General features: G+C 47.5%; 1 pseudogene; it reads right to left on the bottom strand.

The window, feature by feature from the left end:
- Positions 1–453: 453 nt before the first annotated feature.
- LOC103679767 lies at positions 454–6,878 on the bottom strand (annotated as a pseudogene).
- Positions 6,879–11,433: the final 4,555 nt, after the last annotated feature.

The raw sequence follows: 11,433 nt of genomic DNA on the forward strand, positions 1-11,433 counted from the left end.
CTCGCCCCGGGGGCGCCGCCCGCCCCGGCCCAGGGCGCCGAGGGGGTCTAGGCTCGCCGCCCCGCTTGCCCCTTGCGCGCGCCCTGCTCGGCTCCCGCGTCCCTGGGCGCGGCGCCCGCCTGCTCCTTTCCTGCGCTTCCAGGCGCCGCCCCACCTGAGGCCCAGACCAGGAGAGGCCCGCAGCCCTTGTCTGGCAGGCCCTGGAAAGAAGCGCCACCCTACCCAGCCCAGACCGGTTTCTCCTCCCTCTCCCTCCACTCCCTCCACTCCCTCCTCTCCCCGCACCCCATGCCTCCACCCCCACTCCGCACCCCCAACTGCACTAAACTGCCTCTGCTCTCTTGTCTTCAGACAGCCCTGACAGCACGCTCCAGCCCTCTGGGAACTGAATCCAACACGTCCAACGCTTGGCATTGAAGTGAAGCAATGAAGTCTTGCAGACCTCGGGGCCGTCTAACGGGCAGCTGCTCCGGGGGCTGCCAGGGACGGCTCACTGTGCAGAGCCAGCGGGCTTGCCATCACTGCCAGGCCGGCTGCAGCAGCTCCAGCTTCCTGTTGCCTTAGGGACCGAGACAAAGAAGATGAAGAGACCTTAGACATCTTCCTCCTCCCTCCCTCTTGCAGCAGGGAGCTAGCAGGACGCTAGGACCAGTCTGTGGGCTGGAATGGACTGAATGGGGACTGAAGGGGGAGGGAAGCTCCAAGGGCAGGGGAAGACCTATGACCCCAGCTGTATGGCTTTCTGGCATCCAGTTGTCATCCCAAAGGTAACTTGCCCGATTTTTAGCAGCTTTGCCGTCTTATGGTGTGGGTGACTGTCGCTGGGTGTATCACCTCAGTACCTCCAAATGCCACCCCTCCGTGTGGATTCATTCAGTTGTTATGGCAGCTGTCTGCTTCATGTATGGAACACGAGGCTCAGACGTTGCCCTCCTCTGTAACCCGGGGAATGTCAGAGGCAGGTAATAAAGGTTGTTTAAGCAATAGCCTAAGACTCTTCTCTCAGAGCTGCCGGCCTTGAGACCCAGTACTATGTAGAAAAGGAATCCTTTCTGCTTTTGGAAATGATGTTTAGATTTGAGGGGGGGGGGTTGTTGCGGTACTTATGTCTGTATATTCAGTTCCAACACAGTAGAGGTGATTGTGGGGGAAGAAAAGGTTGATACGGCAAAATGGCTTGTTTTTCCAAGGGTTTCAAAAGTTGGAACTGCTTTATTATATTACTTCTTTTTTTTCCCCTTTAATTCTGAAACACCTTGAAATATCACGACGCTAAGTAAGGATTTCCCGCGGAAGCAGTTTTTCAGAATACATTTTAACAAACCTCTCTTACCCATTACTATTAGCTATTATCAAAATTAATTTTTAAAAGCCACCTTTGTCAGTCTCAAACATGTGGCTTACGAAAGAGAAAAGCCATCAAATGGCGTAAATCATAAGTCGGAGGGACGATGTTTCAACTGCACAATCTTAACCAATGATGGGTAAAGCTACAGGTGCAAGTGTTTTGATTTATTCTCCCTTGTCTCAAGAAGGTCATCAGAACTCGCCTGCCGTGGGCGTAAATACTTAGACCTGATGGTGGCTGTTTGGGCTTCATCAAACACACATAAAAATCTCCTCTTAGCATTAAGCCAACTTGCTTAAATACAGCTGGTTTCGGTGACAGCAAGGCAAACATATTATGGGGCACTTCAATGAGCTGATAATATGTAAACCTCATTCAAGGCGTTGGTTCTGACCTTGTAGCCCATCTGGTATTTTACTGGAACTGTTTATAAGTTAAATGAGCTTACTTTCATTCCCAGGATCCACTCCTTGGAAGATCGACTGGCCTTGCCCCATTGGCTGATCTCCAGTCTTAGTTTTAGCCTTAAGGCCGTGCAGGTGGGGGGGGGGGTCAGGCATTGGGCAGCAGTCCAAGACAATGACAACAAGAGGGGGATGCTGTGAGAGCCACCTCGGGGCCAGGCAAGGAGGGCACAGATACCCAGCCATGCCAGGGGTATGTGGCGGGAACAGTCTCCAACCCTGTATGTCAAGTACAACAATGTCCCCCATTGATCTGGCATGAACGGGGACACAAGGTTGTTCTGATAATGAGCATAATCACTGGCTGGGTGTTGACAAATTGGTACCATTTTTTCATAGACGTTAAATAAAACATTGCCAAAATAATATAAATCTATAAAGGAAGCTGCTCCCAGCTAATGCCCATAATTAACATTAATGTGCCAGCTGTGGGAAAACCAATCCCACCACAAAACTACCTCTACTTTCAAAAACATTTTAACTTTTTTTAACGATGATTAGGGTCCCTATGAAGAACACGTATCGAGAGGAGTCACAGAACTTTCCCAGTGAGAAGAGTAACCTGGCCTGGGGAGAGCGATTTGCGTTACTGTCCAGTCGCTTTTCCCAAATACATTCAGGGTTGCGACTGTGTCCCAGATAATGAAGTTTCCCAGAAGCCCGAACACTCGAATCTCTACCAGCCAGTGGGGGTGTCAACACCATTGAAGTGGTCATATTGTGGTCAGCAAGATAGAAGAAAGGAAAACCAGGGGCTTGGCAGTTTTGATAATGTATTCCTGAATAGTACAAGCTGACTGTCCTAACTGGGGAAACGTTCGCCTTCTCCTGAACGTGATTCTAATAAATTGGAGTGATTTCTTTCTTTTTTTTTTTTTTTCTCCAACCCACCCGGCAGTCTATTTCTCCCTTCGGTGTAAGCAGATTCTGTTTTAGGTCAGGTCAGATCTTTGCTCTATAATCATCATGAAGAAAGAGACCCATGCTTCCTTAATTGTAACTTGAAGCTTTCAACAGAGCACAACTAGGAGATGTTTTGAGTTCCAACGTCGGGAAGCGCTCATCGCCAGCGCAAAAATACACGCAAACTTTCCACCCATTACAGACATAATTCTGTGTTGTCGATTCACGTTTCTAGAGGGCTATCAATGGGGTCTTTCACTTGTTTGTAGTTACCACCTTCTCCTTTTCAATTTGCCATCTCTTTTTGAAACCAAAGATCTGCACACGATTTGTATCAACAAAGAGAAAAGGGACTGGGCTGCTTTCCAGAGGATCTTGCCTGCCGGCTAAAGCAAATGCGCTGCGGTGCGGTGAAGAGCAAGGACCAGAAGTGGGGAGAGCCGGGGTCCAGCCCTGGCTTTGCCAATTAGCTGGCTTTGTTTCTCAGAACGAGCTGCCTACCCTCCCCAGGGGCCTGTCTCCACAGCTGTGGGGATTTGAGGATCAAGTAAGATCATGCATGGGGAAAAAGCTAGAAATACAGCAGCCGTAAGAGGCCTAAGGTGTTAAGTTTATATTTCTCTTTTTCCTTCCTTGGGGGAGTGCCTTTGAACAGTTGTGTGGTGGAAGGTGGGCAGGGGGAGAGAAAATTCTTATTGCTCAGAGTAGAGGACTGTGGGGACTTGGCCACTAGCTCCCAGATTTCTGAGCCCATCTCCCCCATTCTCCAAATCTTGGATGACTAAGAGTCTGTGTGTAACCTTCTCACCATCCTACTCATCCCCTCTACCCCCTCTAGGCCAACAGTGACCTGTTTAAAAAAATATACGACAATAATACTGTATTTTCAGGGTTCCGCCAGGACTGGAGTCTATAGACTTTGAAGACACAAGCCAAGGATTGAGAGAGGGCAGAAGAGAAGAGAATGAAGGGAAGGAATCACAGGCTTCATGAGGGAGGTAGGAGGAAAAGCCATCTAGAATGTTCTGTGAAGGTAAGGGAGCGTGACTGAGGACCACCAAGGGTGAACGGACCACGTGGGTCAATAGCCAACCCCAGGTGAATTTGAATCACCTATCAAAATGGCTTCCGTTTCTCAGCCCCTGTTGTCACTTAACACAACCTACAGCCGGTCCAGGAAGACAAATCATGTGATTAAAGCAACTCTTCCTTCTGTACTGGATCTCAGAGCGTAGGACATGTGGAGTACCGAGCTCTCAGAGAAGGCAGCTTCTGTCTTTTGGCAATCTGTCCCTGGCCTTTGTCTTTGGCCCCTTTCTCTTGGTCAGAAGCTTAGCATATCCTGCTGCCTCTCCCTTATTTTTCTTAGTACACTGTTTCTTCACAGTAAGAGACCCATGTTTGTGTTGCAGGACACATGGGGATACCAAGACACTGAATTTTGCACCTTTGGTCCTAGGCGACCCCACCGGTCCCTCATCAGTTGTGTTCTGAGGGAGGGCAGGGTCTTGGGAAAAGCTGTGGCCTGGGCCACTTCCTCTGAAGAGAACACAGTCAGCACAGACAGATGATACCTCAGATACATTTTTTTTTAAATTGCAGTAAAACATACAGAAGGTAAAGTTTCCCTCAGCCATCTTCCAAAGTGTACAGTTCAGTAGCGTTAAGGACATTCGTGTTCTTGGGCAACGGTGCTTTTTTAAGTCAGAGAAAAAGGCAAGCACCTAAATGACTTTACAGAGAAGGGGCAGGGCCCACTCCTTGCTTCCCGTGACACGCCCTGCAGGAGTGTTCACGGCTTATAATAGATCACTCAAAACAATGTAAAGGTGAAACCCAAGGAAAGAATCTCTGGTTGTGGATTTCGGTGAAATCTGGACAGAGTGATCTCTTGAAAGGTTTGTATGTGTTGGGGCCGGTGCTTGGGGGGGGGAGGGGCATACTGTAACTTCCCACAGCTTCTCAAATCACATCCTCCTCTAAGGGCCAGCTGCTCTTAGAACCCTGTGGAGGGCTCAGGTGGTCGCAAATGACTGGCTTGCAGTATGAATTCGCTGAATTCCCACATACCTGACCCACAGGATGTCCAGTCCTGAAAACACATCAGGTCCCTGAAGAAACAGGGGGCCTCCCCTTGGCTCTTTGACGATCTCAGGATGACCTAGCAGGGATCACAGCTCCAGCAGGCCTGGAAGAAAAAGAATGGAGATAAGGGGGCACGTTAATTTCATTCCTCTTCTCGTGGGGTCCCTCTTCTGGAGGCACAGTGGTCAGGACCAGCCCTTGGCTGAATTATGGGATCGGTATTGATCTCACGTGTTCCCTTTCTGTTCCAAGCTTCACCATCACTCCCCGGCCCAGTCTTCCAGAACTGTTCCTTCCCTGCTGCCAGGGGCTAATGGTCTTACTCATTTATGTCTCATCTGCAGTTCATCCCCGTGATGACCCAAGGAATCATCTTTTTTGATGTCTGGTCTTACTGATTTCTTACTCTTAGAAACTTCTCCATTTTGACTGGACTCGGGCACTGAGACAGAAGCTCTCAGAGAGGACAGCCTCCATCTCTTGGCAATCCGTTTGTGGCGTTTTTCTTTGGCTTCTTTCATTCTCTTGGTCAAAAGCTTAGTAGAGTCTGTGGCCTCTTCCTTATTTTGCTTGGCATACTGTTTCTTCAGAGTAAACTGATGTTTGTGTTATAGGCCATGTGGAGGACCAAGGTGCCGAGTCTTGGGCACTTTGGTCCTAGGTTGCTTATCTTCTTTGTTCAGGAGCTTTCTCACAACAAACTGGCAGACATCATCTTCTTTATATTGAAGAGCTTGTGGAGTCTGTGAGATTTGGGGGGCCCCTGGCCACGAGGTACAGTAGTATCAGTGAGTCCAGGAATATCCATCTCCTCCTCCTTTTATTTTTATAATAACCAAGTTGAGAGTCCCGAGATTGGCACCCCCAATGCAACCGTGCACGGATCTGTGCCTTCTTCCTCCAGTCCTCCTTGGTCTGTAGCAGGAATGCCCCTCACCCAGTAGCAGGTTGACAGGACACGGCCAGGGGTTAAGACCTCCTGCTTCACGGGGAAGCCCTGTTTGTCATTGCCACCGCTGATTAGGACCCTATAACCCTGCCATTCTCCACCCAGACTGTCAGCAGCAACTTCCGCGGCCATGCGCTTCGCATCAAAGGTACGAAGTGTGCGTTCATCATCCACCGAGTGAGTTTCCGGCAGCCCGCCAGGGGCTGGGAAAGGGGTATTAAGCTTCACCTTGAAGACAGCCGACCGCCTCCGAGTTGCCACGACAAAAGGGAGCACTATGTCTTTAATGGTAGCTTTCAGACACCTGTGAGGGTGGGAGGTGTGAAGGGGGGCTTGTCCTAGACAACCCAACCTGAGATGGGTGAGGCTGCTCTGGCGGTACCAACCTCTGTGGTAAGCTCAAGAACAGCAATCTGGCTTTTTTAAAAAAAATTTGTCCCCACTACTTCTGGGGGCTATTCAGAAGATTCAACCCTCAACCATCTAGGAGGGCAGCTGCATTCCCATGTGAGTCTCCTGGGGTGGATGGTGGGGTGGGGGTGGGGATGGGAGTAACTGGGACAGGCAGAAGGGGCAAGAAGCCCTTGGCCTGCTCCCCAGTTAGACTCTGTCCATTGGAAGGCTAACTTAGCAAACAGGACGCTGGAGAGGAATGGTTGAGGAGAGTGAGGGAAGAAATACTAGGATGGAGTCCCAGAGGACCTGGAAGGATGGAATTCCTATCATGTCCCAAGTAACTGGCACCATCCCTCAGAGGTTCAGGCATTCCCTCTAGCAAGTCCAAGGACGGGTCAGTTCAAGAGCCCCACCTCTTCACCGTCTCCATCATCCACTAAAGCAGAATAACGTAGAGCATGTGGCGTGGGCTCTAGAGCCAGGCTGCTTGGGTAATGTGAGAGCCGTTGCTTAACCTTCTCTGGGCCTCCTTTCCCCATCTGTAAAATGGATGTAAGAAATAGCACCTACCTCCCAGGGTTGTGGTGAAGACTGAGTAACTTAACATAGTGCCTGGTTCATGGTCAAGGTTCAGTAATGGTAGCTTCCAGTCTTGCCCCAATCCACTGCAGCTGGGTTGTCACCTATGCTGCAGCAATGAGATGGCTTGGTCATGGTCACGAATGACCAGCATGTTGCCAATCTAATGCTCGATTCTCAGTCCTCATGTCTATCCCTGCTCAGCCGCATTTAACGCTCCTTTCTCGAAACTTCCTCTGACTTCCACAACACCTCAATCTCCTGGTTTGTCTCCTTCTTCACCAGTCCTTTCTCTTCTTAGTCTCCTTTGCTGGGTCCTCCTGCCGTTGAATTGCCCAGGGATCCATCTTGGGACCTCTTCTCTCCTCCATCTATTCTCTCTCCCTTGGTGATGTTGACTAGTCCCAACATGCAAAATATTTTCTTCATACATAAGTACCATCTTAACAATGATGACCCCAAATTTAAATATATTTTAAATACCAGAAACCCCTAGTCTGAGCTCCAGCCTGGCATACTGCCTACTTAGCATCTCTAGCTGAGTATCAAAACCTGTCTGAAAGTTAACATGTCCAAAGCAGAGCTTTTGAGTCTTTCCCCCTCAAATTTGCTCTTCTACTTGAGAAGGAAAAACAGCTCTTGCCATCAGGGAACCAGTCTGACAATTACATCTAGGCCTCATTGTTGGTTAGAAGCTGGCCTGGTGTTCACAAGTTGGTCATGTTATTCTCGTGTTGTACATAACCCATCTCACAGAACACCAACATCGGGTTAATGACAAGACATGTCTGTGTGGTCACGATGAAGCGAGACAAAACAAGACCTCTGCGTAATGTTATCTAAGTACAGACAAAAAACACGGTCATTGTGAAACTTGAAGAAAATACCAAACATCCTCCTTTCCCAGCTAACTGCTACTTCTCTCCCCCCGCCTTATAGCTTTAGTCTTCCTTCACTCTAGAGAAGAGTTATTAAGACACCGTTCCTGGTGGTCTTTGGCAGGAGGGCATTACCATATTAGTCTTCCCCACTTTTTTTTTTTTTTGTAAATGGTACTACCATTATTTATCCAGCTGCTTAGGTCAAAACAGGAGTCATACTGATTCTGCATTTCCCCTCACCCTTCCACACTCAATTTAGGAGCTAAGTCTTTTCAACTGTACTTCCAAAAGGAATTTTACATATAACCACTTCTCACGATCTCCACTTCTACCACCCTAGTCTACACCCCCATCATTTCTTCCCTGGATTAATATAACAATTTTTAACTGGTCTTCTTGCCTTTACCCTTGACCCCTTGCAGTTAGCTCTTCACACAACAGCCAGAGCAGTGTTAAAGTATAAAGCAGATCGTGTCTCATCTCTACTTAAGGCCCTCCATTGGATTACCCACACAATCAGAATACAATCCCAACTCCTCCCCATGGTCTACAAGACTTCTCTAAAGCCCATCTCCTGCATACCCTTCCCACTGGCTCACTAAACTCAAGTCACGCTAATCTTTTTGCTGTTCCTTGAACACATCAAGTTCACTCCTGCCTCAGAGCCTTTGCATGTGCTGTTTCTCTGCCTGGAGTAGTCTTCCTCCATATCTTCTCATGGCTGTTTTCCTTCTCATCATTCGAGTCTCAGCTCAAATGCCACTTCCCCAGAGGCCTGCCTTGACCATCCTATCTATAGTTGCTCCTTTCTCCTGGCCCCCACCCTATTCTCTATCCCATTACTTTGTTTATTTTAATTTCACAGTATGAAGCACTGTCTAAAAATACCATGTTTGTTTACTTACTGGTTTATTATCAGGCTCTCCCATTTAGGCTGTAAGTTCCATGAAGGCAGGGAGTTTCTTCGGCCAATTAAAAAATTTTAAATGTATTTTTATAATTTTGGAGGAGTACAATGAATGTTAAAAAGTGCACACATTAAAAATATACAATGTGAGGGGCACCTGGGTGGCTCAGTCCGTTAAGCATCTGACTCTTGATTTTGGCTCAGGTCATGATCTTGGGGTTGTGAGACCAAGCCCTGCATCACACTTTGTGCTGGGCGTGGAGCCTGCTTGGGATTCTCTCTCTCCCTCTGACCCCACTCCCCTGCTTATGCACATGCTCTCTCTCTCTCTCCCCACTTCCAAAAAATGTTTAAAATATGTAATGTGATTGATTTTGACATATGTATACACCTGTGAAATCATCACCAAAATCAAGTTAATGAGCAGGACATATCCATCACCACCAAAAATTTTCCCTTGATCCTTTGTGCCTTTTTCCTACTGGTCGAGACAACCAGTGATCTGCTTTTCGTCACTATTGATTAATTCGCATTTTCTAGAATTGTATATAAATGTAATCATGAAGTATGCACTTCCTTTACTCAGCATACTGATTTTGACACTCACTTACATTGTTTCATTCTTCTTATTACTCAGTAATTGTAGGATGTACCAAAGTTGGTTTATCTATTCACCTGCTGAAGGATATCGGGTTGTTTCCAGTTTTCTGCAATGATGAACTAAGATTCTATGAACATTTGTGGGCAAGTCTTTGTGTGGATATAGGTTGAATGCAGGGATTTTGTGGGTCTGGTTCTTTACAGCATCTCCCACGCCTGGCATTTGCATAATATTTATATAGTATGTGGTAGTTCTTTTGAATGAATAAGTGAGCCTTCCTTTTTAGCCCAGGTCTGGGGGCATTTCCACTATGCCTGTGCCCACCCTAGAATCCTTCACCACCCTAACTTTTGTCCTATTCCTGCCTTTCCAATCTGCAGCCCTGGGTGACCCCTTGAAGGTGACTGTTTCCACGGTTGGCTTGTTGGACAAACCCTACTCATTGGGTTCACTGCCAATGCATGCTCTCTACCCTAAGCTGGCCCCTCTGGCTGTTCGACAATCCGTTCATTCCTTGCTTGCTGACTCCCTATCACATTCCCGACAGCAGCTGCTCCAAACTTCCTGCCCTCTCCTCAAGCCCCCAGCCCCATCCCTCCCCCTCATTCTCAGGAGATGACCTCACCTCCTTCATTACTGAAAAGAGTGAAGCCAAATGACAGAAGCTCCTTCAGCTTCCATCCGACCCATCTGCACACAGCCATCTCAAACTCTTCCGACGCTCAGGAAGACGTGCTCCTTCACCTTGCCAAGGTTAAGCTCTCTGCTGGTGTGCTTGATCCGAGCCCCAACTATAATGATCTTAATAATAACCACAACAGCCAAAGAAAATGTATTTAGCTCTCGATATGGACCACACCCTGGGCTAAGCCTAGGAAAACACTTCTAATATTTATTGAAAAACCATGTCTTTAACATGTATCATTTCTTTTTTTCCCCCTAAGCTTAAAGATCCATTAATTTTTTTTTTTACCAAAGTATTGCAAACACTAAGAACTTGGCACATGTTACCTAATCCAATCTTTACAGCCAGATTGAAGCATAGTACCATTTAAAAACAACAACAACAACAACAGAGAAGGAGACTGGTGATCAGACAAGTAACTTCCTTTGGGTCATATAGCTAGTAAGTGGGGGAGCTAGGACTTGAACTAAGTTTTAAATCCAGTGCTCTCTCTTTCCTTCTTTCCTCCCCTTCTCCCACTTGCTCTCCCTCTTGCTTTCTTTTTCCTTGAAGTTCAGACGGTTCTCTTAATCCTACTCCTTAGTTCATGGCCTATGAGCACCCTTGACCACAATATAAAGCAACTACAGGAAAAAGTGAAATAAAGAGGAAGAGAGGCACACTAGGGAAAGACATGAAGGGTCTTGCCAAACTAAGGAGTTTGAACTTCATCCTGTGGGCAGAGAAACCTCAAGTTTAAGTAAGCACTCCATGGGGTGCTTGTTAGTAGGGCACGTCCCCAGGCTGCACCCTCAGACCTACCGGATCAGTACCTTTGGGGGCAGGCAAAAGTGGAAACATCAAAGATCACTTAGGAGGCCCTGGTGGTATTCCAGTGGCCTGGACTATGGTGGTAAGCTATGGAAGTGGAGAGACACAGATTTTTTCTTATTGTGGTAAAATACACATAAAATAAAATCTACCGTTTCAACTGTTTTAAAGTGTGCCATTCAGGCGCACCCGGGTGGCTCAGTCGGTTAAGCATCCGACTCTCGATTTCGGCTCAGGGCATGATCTCAGGGTCGTGGGATCAAGCCCTGCACTGGGCTCCAAGCTGAGCTTGGAACCTGCTTGGGATTCTCTCACTCCCTCTCTCTCTGCCCCTCCCCCTAACAGGCGCTTGTTCTCTAAATTAATTAATTAATTAAAAAAGTGTGCGGTTCAGTGGCATTTACTCTATTCACATGGTGTTCAACCACTATCCATTTCAGAACATTTACAAGGCCCAGATTAGAGAATCTGAAAAGATAGAACTGGTGGGGCTGTGTAGCCAATGGAATATCCATGGTGAGTGAAAGGGAGGGTTTGGATGACGTACTAATTGAGGTAGTGGCCATCTCCAGCAGAGATGAGTAAATAAAAAGTGGGATCTTTCGTGGGTAGAAATGAAGGAGACATGAAGGCAATTATGGACATGGTGAGTTTCTTAGTGACCTTCAGGGCAGAAATATGATACAATCCGTTGGAGTGGATCTGGAGTGCGGGTGGAAGTTAGGGCCTGGGGGGGCCCAGACTATGTAACAGCAAACATTTGCGTGAGGCTCACTGCTTGTCAGACACTGGACTAGTGCGCTATGTACATGATCCCCGGGAGTC

Source organism: Ursus maritimus (genome assembly GCF_017311325.1).
Source record: "Ursus maritimus isolate PB19 chromosome X unlocalized genomic scaffold, ASM1731132v1 scaffold_X1, whole genome shotgun sequence".
NCBI lineage: Eukaryota > Metazoa > Chordata > Mammalia > Carnivora > Ursidae > Ursus > Ursus maritimus.